The following is a 16134-nucleotide window of genomic DNA, read 5'->3' as shown; positions in this document are numbered from 1 at the left end:
AACGGAAGAGTGGGCCAAGGTGCCTTCTTCTTCTGGTGCAACCTAGCTAACAATCCTGCCAAGATGTGATATGATACTTCCTGCATGACGAGTTTGTCCAAGGAAAACTTCGGTAGAACATGCAGAGGCTTCTCCACGCTATACATCCATATGAAGGTGTTGGACGGTGAGGAATACCAATCTGCTATATCAATCAGTGTCTCCATTGTTGCCTTAGACATGCAGGGTGGATCCTGTTCAAATATCATCTTGTACACCAAGGTGAAAAAATGATCAGACAATTGTGTGATAACTCCTCTGAAGCTACATTCAGACAACATCTTACAATAAGTGTTCACAGAGGTCTCCGCTGATGTCCATGCCCACTTCAAGCCCGAGAACTCCTAACGGGCACATATTGCATCCAAGATGTAAGCGGACATGTAGGTTTCTGCTTGCTGGCCTTTGGACGGCTGTCGAGCTCTTATTACCTATTCCTTCAGTCGGTGAGCCAACATGTCAAACCATTTGCATGCTTTGCCTTCTATTGCCAGTTGGTCCAACGCAATCACCCAACTCTTTGGGAAGGTTTTCATGCTTTCTTGGCCATACAGATTGTTGGGCACCAAATATGCTTATCTTTTCCTTACCTTTTCACCCATCCTTCCATCCTTTTTGCACCAATTGATATGAATTTATTCTGATAAACTCATGAGGTAACCCTTCTTTCTTATGTCTCTTGGAATATTTAATTGATGAAGTAAAGTCACAAGGGTTTTACCTATGCGAACTACTAAAACTTGTTATTTCCGTAGATTCCAGCGAACAGGTATCGCTTTCACAGCATGTAACAACAATTCCATGATTCACATCCATTGTTCGGCAACGTTGTGACAGCATAACCAACTCGTAGTTGGTTTCAAGCTTATTTTGGATCGTTTCTATTCTCGCTCTCTCAAAAGATAGTTGTTGTTTTGAACTGTTGTACATTTTGGGCATTTAGTTGCTAGGTTTTTGGAAATATGTTATTACCCATGGATTGTATAAAAATGGTTTTATTCCTGTGCGAAGGGTTAGCCGCACAGGGATATGTATTTTAACATCTCGTTTAAAGATTAATAAGATATAAGCAGTTTGTTGTTCTTCCTTTAGCTGTGAATCAACGTAGCCCTGATCAGAGAGCTGGGCCCGCTCTTCTGATCAGGTGCTGCATATTTCTTTTGTGTACGTTGTTTTACTCTTTGTGTGTTTAATCTTATTGTTGTTACAGATTTCCATTGATTGTTGTGAATGCCTTTTAAGTTCTTCATTTTAATTTCCATTACTGTTATAACGATGCTTTAATTTCTTAGTCACAAATCCTTGGTTGATGTAAGATTGTAACCTTGCCCCTACATATACCTTGCGTGTTACCTTGAAAATTGTACGCACCCGGATTGAAAAATTAATGTAGGAAAGGGTTGAATAGTTTATTCACACTCAAACACCAACATTTTGGCACCGTTGTCGAGGAAGGCTAACAAGGTGCAAGACATGATCTGTACTGACCAGAGGATCAATCTCTCATATTAGGGAGAAAAGTGCTACCCTGCTCTAAGCCCTGAGCTTAGTATTTTCATTTTTATTGCTTTCATTGTTTTTGGGCTGAGCTGATTTCTTTGGTTAACTGTTCTGAATTTTTCTACATTGTTAAAACCCAGTCTCTCGTCCTGGGAGGGAATGGTCCTTTCACGCCTTGCTCTAAGTCCTGAGCTTTAGATTTCCTTATATGCATGTTCTTTTCTTGTTCGGTTTCTTGTTCTGGGGAGGGAATGGTCTTTTGACACCCTGCTCCAGGTCCTAAACCCTATATTTCTTTTTAGCTGCTTTCTTTTCTTGTTTGCTAAAAATCGATCTCTCGTCCTGGGGAGGGAATGGTCTTTTGACACCCTACTCTAGGTCTTGAGAATAGTGACTTAATTTAGACATTTTCCTCTCACCAACTTGCATGAATAGAGATTCGAATAAAAGGGGCAGAGGAAGAGCCCAAAAGAAGGGAGGACATGATTTGGGAAGGAATACTTATATCCAACAAATCATCGCAAAAGTTGAATCAGAGGCATATTCTCGTGCTGCTATAAGGCCAGGTACTCGAGCAAAATCTGAGGGACAATCTGTAGAACAGTCAGTGCTATCTACAATACCCCCTATTGATTCAATGTAGCAAACCCTTCAAGCAGCATAAGAAGTATGTAGCAACATACCTGATGAAGGAATATTGATGCCTGTAATAGAGGAAGAAGAAGTTGTAAGTAGAAGAGCTGAAAATGGTCTGAAAAATCAAGCCATTGTGATAGGGAGGAAGAAGTTGTAGGGGTATTCATATCACCAAGGGATAAAGGGAGTGTTGTTAAAGAAACTCAAACTTCTGTGATAAGCTCCCCTCCATCATTCCCTGCAGAACTTGTTGAAATCCCTAGTGATTATTGGAGGGTATTCATGGCACCCACAGCCTTTACTATTGACTTCCCAATTGAGGATCTTTGGATTGGTGCACCAATGAAGCCCATTCCTTTGACAACTTTACCTAGCTTTCATGGGCTAACTTCTAAAGATCCCGACACGTTTCTGTTTGAATTTGATATTATGTGTCGGGTTGTTGGGCATGGAATCCCCCCATAGCATGTTTTGGGGCTCAAAGCCCAAGTTTTGGTCAAATAATGTTGTAAGACTTTGCAAAGTGTGAGCGCAGGGCGTGAAATATATGTTGAGTCATAGGGTTGTCTACCCTAAGTGTTGTAATGTAATGTAATGTCATGTTGGCCTACCCATGGTCCGTGGACCATGGGATTGTATAAATAGAGCGAGGCTCTAAGTTGTAGAGACATTTTTGAAGATAGATGAAATGTTGTAATGATCTAGTAGTGGATAGAGAAGAAGTCTAAGTGTCTTGGGTCGTGTTAGTGTCGGTCTTGAGCCCTCCATCAGTGATCAATAGCTCTTTGCATATGCATAGGTAGGTGTCTCATTAGTGTCAGTTTTGCATCCCGCTAGGCATGCCATAAAACTGAATGGAGGGTTGGTCTTTGTTCCCTTCTTGGCTTTGCTGGATCAGGTCATACCACAATGAAATTGAGTCATGTTTGTTTTTATTTTTGTCTTGAGGTCCCAGGTCTTAGGTCTAGGGTTTTGAGTCAAAATCACTGCAAGGTCATGAGTTCAAGTTCAGTGAGTGCCCAGCAAGCCAGAAGGAGGTATGTACATATGTTTCATTGTTATTTTCATCAACTACAGGTCATTTAATGCCTTGGATTTAAAAACCCTGTTTTTAAGTTCAAGGTCATGAGAAATTTGTAAAAATAAAGAAATTTTCAAAAGTGTCGGAAACAACCCTGGTTCATTCGCCACAGTCCATCAGATGGTCAACCTGCAAAAAGAACGGAGTCAAACGCCTCAAAAAGCTAATTTCAGGACAAAATCAACTCAAAAACAGTGTTAAAAAGAATGCAAAAGTGAAAACATTATAAAGTGGGTTTTTCAAGTTAATTTTTTCAAATGTGAGCATATAAAGGCCAATTCCCTCTCAAAAGAGACTCATTGTGCATTTGAAGGCAAGAAAACACAAGGAGAGAGGCAAGAGGGCAAATTTGGTAAGTTTTAGCAGTTTTCAGGCTTTTTGAGGGTGCGCGACCACTCCACCAGGGTGCGCGACCACCTGGGAGGTGCGCGACCACTCCAGCAACATTTCCCTGTGTTAATTTGTTCGGGCGCGACCACTAGAGGGGGGCGCGACCACTCGGCCGGCTTGCTCCAGAACGCATCAAAACTTCAAAAATTTTTGTGATTGCTCGTGAATTCTCTGAGGTAGGCCTCCCTTGCATTGTTAATGATTGTGCCATGGATTCAATGGATGATTATGGTCATTTTTATCATGAGAAATTAATGAAAATATAGGTTAAGTGATTGTTTGTTTTGCAAGCATTATGCTAGGGTTATTGTTTGTTCTTCAAGGTTTTTTATTCCTTCATTTCCCTCCATGGTTTCCCATCATTATGCACAAATGTCAGAGTGTTAATTTATTCAATCTCATTTGCAAGTAATGCTAAACCCCAGTTCACTTTCCTAAAAAAAAAACCCATTCCCTCCCTAAAACCCTATTCAAATCCTAATTTCTCCCATACAAACTTACCCAAACCCTAGTACTATGTCATACAGCAAATATGTATGTAAAAAACACAGCAAAAAATGAAAAGAAACATTTTGAAAAGAAAAAATATGATGGCAAGAGGCATGCACATGAATATCATAAAAAACAGAGTAATGTAATTATGCATAGCCTAGTAAAAGACATGAGCAAAAAAGGATATGTTGCTGTATAAATATCATAGGTTAGATAGCTGTGGGAGTGTCCATGACAAAGTTTATCAATATACTAGTGGTCAAAATGAACAGTTTGTTGTGCTAGGATTTGCACAAGGGCATGATACATCTCCCTAATCCCAAAACTCTGTTTTTCTACCCTTCCCTTCACCAAAACCCTAATTCAATTGCTCTATCTCTTCCTAAAAGTTCCTATGCAATTGAAATCCCTTTCCCTTTGTCAAAGCATGTAAATGAAACCTTATTTCACCTATGACAAAAAGCATTCATGAAGCTGCCAGCATTGTTAAAGGAACTGCTGTTATAAAGTATAGTTGGCAGAGATTGTTAATGTGTTCCCCAGTCCCAAAATCCTAATTTCCTTTCTCCCTACATCTCCCTAATACCCTTGATACAAAATATCCCTTTTCCCTTTCAAACTGTCATAAAAACCCTTCCCCTCCCCTATGATCAAATAAGTAAAGATCCCTGTTTCCCATTAAGCATCAATGGCCATTTTAAATGTTGAAAAAACAAAGTATGCTCATGAAAGGCATTCAAAGACAAAATAAAAAGGGAGCAGCCTGTTAATTTCTTGTGGTTGATGCTACCTCATACCCTGATGATCATACCCTCATTCCTTCCATGATGAAAATTTATATTGTCCTTTCCCTTGGTGATCATAACACCTATTTTCCCTAATAAAGTATTTATTTGCAAATGATGAGAGATAGAATGACATATTTGACATTATGTGATTATTTCCTTCAAAGTTCCCTGTTGTTTATATATATTTTCCCTTTCCTTATGTAAATTCCCTCCCCTAACATTTCCCTCATGATTTTTCCCCTTGAAAACAGCATACTTCTCAGCATTTTTGCAGGCAGGGCAGCAGTCATCTTGGCATATTTGTTCCACCTTGCTCAATAACATCATGTCAACCACTGAGACTAATGAGCAAGGTGATGACCGATCTTCATCCACGGAGGTTGAGACACAGCGGAGGCCTCGTAAGGGTGGCAAGGGTGGTCACCACAAGAGAGAAGAGCCCACATCCTTGGCAGATTTGCAGGCTTGCCCATTGGCAGTGACTGGCTTTTAGTACATGTCATGCTATCAGTTTTGCGAGAGGCTTGCACAGATTCAACATCATAGGGAGCTGGCCCGGTTATTTGTTTTACACCTTCATGACGGGTAGGTCACCCTTGCAGGGGTGAATTTTGTGTTTTCTCCAGAGGCTATTTCACTGGCTACCGGGATACCCAATGTGGGTGAGGTGTGGCCAAAGCGCAAGTGGCTGGATTTTGTTTACTTTGAGCCATATGTCAGGCCAACATACATACACAACTTGTCAGGGAACTTTCCTTTCAGATTCCTCCGAGAGGAGTATGCTCCGATCATGCGGCTTATCATGCATTACTTCACATGTGAGGGAAGGTTTTCACGAGTCTTTGCTTGTCACATTCGCCTGTTGATGCACTTTACCCGAGTGAGGATGATGAACATCCCGGTTTACTTCTTCCAGGATATTCAGAGGATGGTGTCCGTGTTTCAAAGGCAGTCCCCAGCTCAGCAGCTCAGGAGCTTGTGTCATCATGGTCTCATCCAGCTGGTTGTTTCCCATCAGCTAAGCGAGCAGGGCATTTCTTGGGCAGATTTTATCTCCCGTGAGTTCTTCACACAGCCACAGCCACAGCCACAGCCAGAGGTCATTCATGAGGTGGGAGGTCCATCACACCAGCCCGAGATTATTGTTCCGAGACATGTGTCTTCTTCACCTCGGGTCACCTATCAGAGAGGTCCTAGGACCTTATTTGCAGTAGCTCGACGAGTATTTTCTCCACAGTAGGTGGAAGGGGTCTCGTCATCTTCTTCAGATCAGCGAGTGTTATCTCCACACCAGGTGGAAGGGGCCTCGCATTCTTCATCAGCAGAGGTAGTACGGGAGGGCAAGCAGCCCATGATTGAGGATGAGAGAGCTGGTGATACACATGATGATTTCATTGGTCGTGATGCCCGCTCTCCTTCTTCAGATTTTTATGAGATTATCAGGCAGAGAGAGGAGGAGAACCTCGTGTTGCAGCAAAAGCTCCAAATGGCTCAATGGACCATCACTTATCTAGAACAGTGCACCAAACAATTAGAAGAAGAAAAAGAACTTGATGATCTATGGAGGATCCGCAATGATCGAACTTTGAACCGTAGGAGGCCCGGTGACCCATTGCCTGCTGACCGGGAGTCCATGCTTATCCATGTGAATGCACACTTGGAGAGATTGTTGGAGAAGGAAAATCGTGACAAAGAGCTGCTACGCAACATGAAAACACACTATTGGGCAAGATTGGATGTTTGCAAGGCTAAAATGAAAATTCTCCGAAGGAAGCTGTCAGAGGCCCAGAAGAAGAAGAAAAGGACAAACCCACTCCGTATCTTGGCTGAGGCATCCCTCACTCACCATGGTACTCATTATCCTTCATCCAGCAGCAAAATCAAAAAAATTTGAGAGTTTTGGAGCATTTTGGAATTTTTATGGAAATTTACAGGTTTTTGCCTATGGAGTGGTCTCACCCCCCGCGCGACCACTCGGGAGGACTGCTCAGAATCACAAAAATTTGACATTTTTGGAAAGGGCATGCAAAAACTAGAATTACCTATACTTGGGTTCAACTTGATTTTGAGATTTGGGCCTCCAAAAGCTCAAAATACATCAAAATTTTGACTTTTTGCCCACTTTTTGAGTTGCAGAAAGTGACCTTGGGAGAATTGACTTTTGAGGGGTCAAATCAACTCCAAATCCATAAATTCCACTTGGGATGGAAAGTAGACACACAAAGCTTTCCAATGAGCCATCTTGTACTTGATTTGGACAACTGGAACCCACTCAAAAAGCGCTGCAAAGGGGCGTGACCACTCGAGCAGGGGGCGCGACCACTCGAGCTGAAAATTGCCAGTTTTGACTTTTCGGCCTGCAAAACTCAGTTTTTACCTTGGTTAATCATTTGTACTTGTAAATGATGGATGTATGGATAATTTTCATGGCACATTGATAGATTTAATCTCTCTTAACCCTTCTAGAATCTTCCTTGATGTAAATAGTGAATATTTAATGCATGGATGAGTTAGCTAAGTTTTAGAGGCAAGTTGTTTTGACTGCCTATTATCTAGTGCTAAGTTTAGAATTAGTTCAAACTGCTCCTAGGAAGCTGAGCTCGACCCCTAGAGGTGGGGAAAGGAGTTAGATGGTTTATATTATGCCTTCTCTTTCTCATTTTCATGGTTGGACTCTTGTGGGAGAAGCATTATTGTATATTGTACATCTATTACTGCAATTTAAGGAAAAGGAAGGCCAGGGTTTTGCAGACATCATTGTGGATTCTTGTGGATTGTTGTGTTGATGGTGTGTTCTTTACATGTTATTGTAAGTGTGTTTATGTGTTCCATCTCTTTCTTTGCTGCTAATTGAACAGATGAAGTGATAAAGTTTGAATTCATGCATGCCATGCTCAGCTTTTAATTTTGTTCAATATCTATGTTTTCCACTGTCTAAAGAGGATTCAAAGTTGTTGTTTGCCCTCTTTAGCTCCTCCTCTATCATTCCTGATCATCCATCTCAGATTAAGGCATCAGCACTCACTCCTACCTTGCCCCAAAGATCCCCCTGCAAAAACTGAGCCCAATCCCCACACCCTGAATTGCACTCCCTCCAATTTCCACCAAAAACCCCAAAAATATTTAAATCAACCTCCCTTATCAATTTACTAGCCTAAAATCTTTATTCCTAATTGGTCAGCTTATCATATTGAAAGATCTACCGAATCTGACCCGAGAGAGCCTTCTCATACCTCGTAGGGCTAGCTACGAGGTGAAATGGTTTGATGTAGCCTTGAGAGTTTGTCTATCTCAGCCTAGGTGAATTCCAAGCGCTAACAGGTCGTAGTAGTAGGAAGAGGCTATGCAGTTGAGTGCGCAGAGGCCTAGTAGAGTCTGTAGCTGAGTGCGCGGACCCCTGCAGTTGAGTGCGCAGGGTGAATTTGAGTCTGTAATCCAAGAAGAAGAATAATAAAGAGAAGTTTGATTCTAAATAATGTGTATCTGTTTTTGTATGATTCTTTATGCATTTATACTGTTTTGTTTATCGCACACAATTATATGAATATTGAACACTGTTAAGTCTAATTGGGCTCATAGAGATAAGTTAAGTAATCAAATAATCTCAGCTTAGTTGTAAGGACTTGGGTAATAACCCGGATCACGCCGCGAACAGGACTATGCGAAGGCAGCATTGTAACTTGCGAGGTACTGATAGGTGTGCGTAGCAACGTGCGCGCAGGGTCACACCGCGGACCACCGAAAAACCATCAGACATCTCTAGGGTGCGGAAACTTAGTTCTAGCACCCTCCCATACTACTTCGGGTGACTGGGATTTGTTTGGCTAAATCATCTATGAACCTGGGTTAGGCCCATACAAGCCAACAAATGGTTCCGTTGCCGGGACTGGGATATGCATAAGGGATGTCTGATGTCATGTCACTGGAATCCAACAAAGAAAGAAATTGAAGGGTGGTTTGAAAAGAAGATTCACGAGTTCGCAACGTAGGAAAAAAAGAATTTGTGAGTATCTAAGGAGCAGTGGTTGGAGCGCTACTTATATACGGGAATCCATGAAATTTTCTTTGCATCCTTTCCTTCTGAGCTGTATAAGTGGATCGCGAAGCCAACAGACAGTTAGGGAAGGTGCAGGCTCGATAAACCAATCGTGTGGAATTCGGAATTAGTGTGAAAACTAGAAGCGTTAGGAGATAAGATCACGCGAGTTGTGGACCATTGGCTCGACCGAATTATAGGAGGATTTATCACTGAGTTCGCGGTAGATGTGATCGTCAACTACAGTCAGGCAGAGCGACGCTTCCTCAAAGGACCGCGAGGTAAGTATATTAAATCTTTGAACACTTGGATTAAGATGCTATTGTGTGAAAAGCAGGTTATGCGAATAAATTAATGTTTGAGACTACGCGAAGTGGGAAGATCTATAGAAGCGAAGGTAGTGAAGAATTAGAAACCAATCCCTTAATTTCACCCTTGCGGGAAACTGAGGAAGAGCTCGCGAAAGTTTCTCTGAGAAGCACGGTCAGTTTGATAAAGCAATGAATTCCGCGCTTACCACCTCCACCTACACTGCCACCCATATCAAACTCCTCACCTCCATCTCCACCCACCCCACCTCCGCCACCACCACAGTTCAGTATGGCGAGTGCGATCAAACTACAGATATTTAGAGGAGTAGGGAATGAAGATCCAGACCAATTCTGGTAAGTGGTAAGGGCGGTATGGGAAGCACAAGGAGTCGTGGATGACAATATCAAGAAGGCTACGCTGGTGAGAACATTGCAGGATTGCGCATTAACATGGTACATCAAGCATTCTAATGACCATCCAAACGCAGGAATCACAGAAATCTAGACCGCACTGAACATGGAATTCAGCAGGCCAAAGTCGGAGATACAATCAATTATCAGGTTTAAGGAGATCGCGATGCTCCCAGGCGAGACCCCATGGGATCTGGACCAAAGACTAAAGGGTATGATTCGCAAGGCCAATATGACTTTGACAGATGGACAACACCGTGCATGGTTTGTAGCGTTACTAACACCACATCTAAGGATGGCGTTGTCACAGCAAAAACTTTCCACCCAGGCTGAAGCTTTGGAGATGGCGATGAGATTGCATGAGACACCTACACAAGACCCCAGTATGGGAGTCCAACAAATCCACGCACAACTACAAAATCTGTGTTTGTAGATGCAGATTTTGAAACAGGACAGGACACCTCGGCCAGAGGCACGCGAGGAGGTATGGTGCATAAAATGCAAAGGCCAGGGGCATGACAAGGACCACTGTCCAGTGTTCTCGAACTACTTGGCGAGAGGAGGGTCGATGCCATTAAGACCTAAGTCACATGCAAGATCAAGCACGGCACCTGCACTATGTTGTGCAATCTATCAGATAGGAGGAAAACACACTACAGATAATTGTCATCTATTGCAGAAATATACGCAGACATCCCAGCAATTGTTTTGTAATTTCTACAGGTCGGTAGGCCATGATGAACGAACCTATAGAAGCTATGAACTAATGATGGATCAGACTCCTGCCTACAGGGTGCAGACTGAAATGCGAGCCCTCAACCCAAATACAGGAATGACACGCGCTGGATTTCAGGGGCACGGATGAGGTTAAGGAGGAATGGGACCAGGAATGGGTCGTGGACAACTAATTTGTTACAATTGCGAAGGGCCAAGGCACTATGCCTGCGATTGTACAAACCTGACAACGACATCTTGTTTGTATTGTACTCAATTTGATCATGAGGCAGAAGATTTCCCTTCATTGATAGCGAGCATGCGCGAAAAAGGGGTACTCCAGACTCCTCCGACTCACAATTCGCAGATGATGAGTTCTGAGCAGTGCGAAGAAGACCCAAATGTAAACATGATGCTTAGGAGCGGTATGACCACTGGCAATGATAAAGGTAAGCAGTCAGAAGAAAGTGTGTGCGTTCGCAAGGCTCCTACAAAGGAACCCGAATTTGATTTAGAACGCGCAAAGGAGACATTCATGGAAGCTAAGAAGAGCTTCACAGAGGCCTCCACTTCAGGTAGTAAGGATCAACTAGAACCAGGGATGGATCCTTCAATGCTCACTACCTTTCTAGAGACATGCATGAAATTGTTATGCGACAACAAGGTAGTAAAAGGACTACAGGAACTTATCACTAGGTGCGCGGGGTCAAGAGAATCGCGCGTGGTCCGGAAACTGGGAAAGCATGCATTGCACACCGGAAGGGAAATGAGGTTGACTACGCAAATAGGTGAATATGAAATGGATCAGGTAATCCTGGATCTTGGATAAGATGCGAATGTACTGCCGAAACGAATATGGGAACGCATGGGTAGACCTACGCTACAATTGTCTCCTATTCAGTTGCGAATGGTGAACCAACAGAAGATCGTGCCCATGGGAAGACTGCAAGGGGTAACGATGGATATTGAAGGTGCGAGCGCGTAGGCCAATTTTGAAGTGATAGAGATTGTCGATGACAGCAATCCCTATCCCGCGCTACTAGGAATAGACTGGGCCACTGATATGAACGGAGTCATAAACCTGACGAAGCGCAAAATGATTTTTGAGAAAAAGTCACTACGCGTAGCAGTAGCGCTAGATCCAGCCGAAGGAGCGTGATACACTGAACCAGTTCACGACGATGATAGTGATGATGATCTCGCTTGCATCTACAAGATAACTGTGCGAGAACAGGATTGGGTGAATTCGACTGTAGATGGAAGGATTTCGTGGGAGTGCGAAAGCTCCTGCACTTCGGATTCAGACGAAGAAATAGAATGCCGACAGAGTCGACTGCACGAAATAACAACGCTTAATTGCAACACAATGATGAGATCACTATGTTGCATGACAACAGAGGCAAGGGATCTGCCTACATATGACGAATTGACAACAGTGGATGAATTACTGAACAAATTTGAAAGCGCAGTACCAAAACAGCAGCCGTTCGATGCTCTGAAATGGGCATTGCGAGCGACGCCCGCAAGATGGTAGGGTACACATCAGAGAAGTTTTGAGGACTGGTGCAGATGCAAGAGGATGATGCACCTACGATTTGGAAAACCACAGCTAAGGATGAGAGCCAGTTACAAGGGGCAAAACAACTTGCGCGCCCACCTTTCTCGATGGGTACAGACATATGACACGCAGCCCGCACAAGCGCACACCACCCCCAGAACAGAGAATCAAAACAAAACATAGCACCCGGAAAGGCGAAGCGCGCCAAGGATTATCCACGGAGAAGCATTCGACAGGGTGTGCGAGGTGTTGAACAGAGTCCACCAGGTGAAACACACTGACTGGGACCTGCGCGTACCAGCGGTTCAATGGGCCTATAGAACCATGTGAAAAACCCTGACCGTGAAAACAATTCCAAGGTTGTGGAACAAGGTAGGGACCGTAATTTCTGAGGGGCATGCAACAATGAATCCACACATAATAGCAACCGCAGGTACAATAGTGCGCGAAGTCCAGGACAAAGAAATCACATAGCTACGCAAGGTAGAGCACATAAGGCTTCAGAAAGCTATTCGGCTAGGGAACCTTAGACTTCACGGACCCGAAAAGGATCAGGTACGACTAAGGAAGAAAAGAATTTTGATGGACGCAGAGGTCAAGAGGCTGGAAAACGAGATCAAGCAAGCATGTCTCATCGATAAACCAAGGATGGCAAGGCACAGTGTGAATGATCATACCAACAACTTAGAAGACTATCACCGAGAATTGATTAGTCTATTGCCATGGCTAAGACCACATATCACCAAATGGAGTAACCAATGGAATGCACTACATACAGTGAAGCATGTAGCACTGACTATTGCGAGGGCAATTAAAGATTTTCCATGGACTATACTGGAAGGTGAGATGGAGCCTCGCATGGGTGGTGTGACCACCTCACTAGCCGTAGGAAGCACAGTCTCAGTGCTCCATGTAGTTGAAAGGGAGCGCAGGACTATAAAAGAATCTACTAGGGAGTTGCCCGATAAGAGAGGTACGCATAGAGTCAGCATGTCACAAGGTTCGCGCCCGTAAAAGGAGTGTTGTACTGCCACGCGAGTAGGCTGGGAAGTGACCGTTGGTGTCATTGTTCATGATGGGATGTCCAGTTTGAGGCCAAATGGAGTGGCGATAGACATTTAAGACAATAGTTATGGGCAAGATTTTGGAAAATCTTCTGCCAAGAAAGCAATAATGACCCGAAATTGGGTGGAACAGTCGAATTTGAATTCAAAAGGCGCTATAAAACTCCAAGGGCTAGCCACGAAACAACACTTGTTCACTTGAGACTTGAGCACTTGAATAGAGCACAGAGTGTTGAGCGCCGAGCAATATTCGAACCCCTAAGTTCGTGAAAGACCGCATACAGTACAAACAAGATGACGGATATCAGGGGAGGTTTGGGCTTTGAAGAAGGAACCACTAGCGAGGCCGCGCCGACCCATACGGTACACGATATTCCCGAAGATACTGAGGTTGCGCCAGAAATCCTGAAATCCCCTCGGACGCCGAGACTGAAAAAGATAAGCAGGTAATGGGACCAGTTTGCATGTCCCCGAGGAATCCGTAGTTCAGAAAGCTATCAATGGAGGAAAAGGGCAAGGCTATCACCATTGATACAGATGAAGAGGAGGAAGAGTTATAGGTTCTGATTTCCGAGGTAGAGGAAGAAGAAGACGTGGAGGCAGACACCCAACCAATGCGCTCTGCAGCAAAACTACCCGAGTATGTCCCTCCACGAAAAGGGAAAGCTAAGGTACCAAAGGATCTAGATGCAACGAAGAGTTCACTCCAGACCCCGCTCCTCTCAATGGAATTACCTTTGAGGGTCTGCTCCTAGGACGTGTGCCTACCCTAAAATTTGAAGACGAGGACCTCGAGGACAGCGAGAAGTTCACACATTTAGAGAAGGAGAGCCTAATGAAACAGACTACGGAGGGACCGGTGATCACATTACAACCATGAAAATGGTTGCGTGGTTTGGAGAAGGACGGGTTGCTTCATCTTCTATGGATACCACACTTTCACAGTGAGACCATCCCCATTTTCGTCATCAAGCAGCTGCTTTTCCTGGTGCATGATGGGTACTTATGGCTGTAGGAGCCTATTCCCATAACGGCGGATCTCATCCACATAATTTATGGGCATCCCTGTAAGGGAAAGGACCCCACGACGATAACCGCAAAAAGCGGCGATTTGGCTCTCGCGGAAGCCATGAAGAAAAAATATAAGACCAAGAAGAAAAAGAGGGTTTACGCCATCAGCAATATCAAGGATAAAGGGGTGTGCGTATCCACCCAACTCCTGGTCGGTAAAGTAATGAGAAAATACTGAGGCGATGAAGTACCAGCTTCATTAGTTGCGTTAGCCGAACAGTGTGCGGAAGGGGTCCAGTTCAATTGGGCCGAGTTCCTCTGCAAAGAATTTTTTATCAACTGCAAGGAGGCCCAGGAGCAGGGTAATACCTTCCACTACACGTGGTTTCTCTTATCCATCTTGCTAGTAGTAGGAGAACTACCGGAGGACAGTTAGCTCCCAAGAATTGAACATGACCTACCAGAGGCCATGAAGTACGCGTCGCTCTGGGCTACCACAGACGCAAAGTGGATTCGCGATACAAAGATTTTTTGGGTGCTCATGGAGGCGACCATCCGGATGTGGATTAATAGGAGGCCGCGCCTGTCCCCCACAGTGCACAATAGTCTGCAGAGTTTTGCAAACTTCAAGGCAAACATGCACAATATTTACATCAAGGCGCGAAAGGATCTTACGTAGCAATGGACAAAGCTCCCATTCATAGCCACTAATGACTCAATCTTTACAATGTTAGAGACATGGCCTCCCGATTGGCACGCCCTGGATTTGGTGGAGTTGGAGAAGACAGCAGCACGTCAACTGGCCAAGAAACGGTGCAACGAAAAAGCGGCAGCCGAGGTCATGGCAGCCCGCGAAGCGACACAGGAAGTCGCGTAGCAAAATAAGGTCGTCAAAGCAGCAGCAGCAGCGCAAACAACAGAGGTCGCAGCAACGCAAGCAGAGGAGGGCCAAGAAGTTTCTATAAGATAGGAGGCAGAGGACATAGACCTTGCAGAAGAGGGCGCGGACCCAAGAACCACTTCGACCCAACTCAAACAGTCGCGCGTCCTAGAGAGATTGGGTCCACGGAAAAAGGTCAAGGCCTCGAAGTTGGCCATCGACCTGATCACATTAACTAAAGGAGACCTCTACGACATTGGCGAGACGGTTCGCGATGTCACCAAGGAAGCGCTCCAAGAAGTTATGACGGAGCAACAGACTATGTTGGGGGCCCTAAGGGCGCAGCTGCAGGAACTACAGGTGCGGCCCCCGCAGGAAGGTACCTTGTCCACCTACATCGCAGCAGGTACATCAGCAGCAAAACAGATGCTACGCGCAAGGATGGCCAATACCATAGTGTTACCGGAAGGAGTGCTAGCAGCAGCAAATGAGATCGACAGAGCTATGGTTGGCAGGATCAAAGGACTTGGCCTCAATTTGGCTGCCCTTCCGCGAGAAACACTGTACCAACTGTAGGATGGAATAACAGCAGAACTTCGCGCCAGGGAGGGCCGCATGATACAGGTTTTGAGTGAGCAAAAGATAAACATCAAACAGCTCATCCTACAGCATGATGTACTAGTATCATAGACTCAGCAGTTGGAACAAGTGGTAAACGACGCTTACCAATGCGTCTCGGAGCTGGCCATCCTAGCAGATCTACCAGCAGCAGAGCGGATCCACAGGTTGGCGATTGGCATCTGCAAAGCTAGAGAAAAAATGACAAAGGTTCAACTGGAGTTGAATCTTCAAATTGTCGAGTTGCGGTTGAAGGCACAGCCTTCCACTCCCCTGGAAGTCAGAGAACAGTGCACTAGTGCTATCCAAACAGGGTTGGAAGAAATTGGACATGCAGTACAAGATTGTACCAGTATGTTGGAACAAGCCTTTGCAGTCCTCACATCTTTGCAGGAGGACCTCAACATACAGCACCTGGAAACAGAGGCGCGCGAACTTCAGGAGCAGTACGACAGTGTCCAAGGAACTGTGCAGATAGTAGTCCTCACTCAACGGCTTGCAAAGATGCAACAAGCTAAGGCACTGAAGGAGCAGGTGGATGCGGTGCGACAGAAAGAGGCAGTTTTCAAAGCACGTGTCCAACCATGGATTGACGAGGCCTTCAC

This window comes from Pinus tabuliformis, chromosome 7, assembly GCF_031772625.1.
Source record: "Pinus tabuliformis cultivar Carrire ecotype Pingquan chromosome 7, CPIR1, whole genome shotgun sequence".
NCBI classification, from domain to species: domain Eukaryota; kingdom Viridiplantae; phylum Streptophyta; class Pinopsida; order Pinales; family Pinaceae; genus Pinus; species Pinus tabuliformis.
This window is presented reverse-complemented; position numbering follows the sequence as displayed.